The following is a 525-nucleotide window of genomic DNA, read 5'->3' on the forward strand; positions in this document are numbered from 1 at the left end:
ATGTGTTTTTTTTTCCTTCTGCGAGAGGCACAGATTTACTTCTCATAGAGGCACGGATTTGCTTTCACGACAGACATGGTCGTGCCTCTCAGAAAGAGGGAAAAACGCATTTTCTTTTTTTTCCTTCCGTGAGAGGCACAGATTTATTTCTCGTGGAGGCACGGATTTGCTGCCGCCTCTCAAGAAACAAAATAAAAACTCTTTTTTTCTTCTTGTATGAGAAGCACATATTTTACTTCTTGTGGAGGCATGGGTTTGCTTCTGCGAGAGGCACGATCATGCCTCTCGAAAAAGGAAAAAAGACGTGTGTTTTTTTGCTTCGGTGAGAGGCACATATTTAGTTCTGGCATAGGCATGGATTTGAGTCCGCGAGAGGCACTGTCGTGCCCCTCGAAAAGTGAATGTATTTATTTTCCTTCCATGAGAGGCACGGTCGTTCCTCTCGAAAAAGGGGAAAACGTGGTTTTTTCTCTTCCATGAGAAACGCAGATTTACTTCTCGTAGAGGCACGGATTTGCTTTCAAA

Source organism: Triticum dicoccoides, chromosome 5B, assembly GCF_002162155.2.
Source record: "Triticum dicoccoides isolate Atlit2015 ecotype Zavitan chromosome 5B, WEW_v2.0, whole genome shotgun sequence".
Lineage (NCBI taxonomy): Eukaryota > Viridiplantae > Streptophyta > Magnoliopsida > Poales > Poaceae > Triticum > Triticum dicoccoides.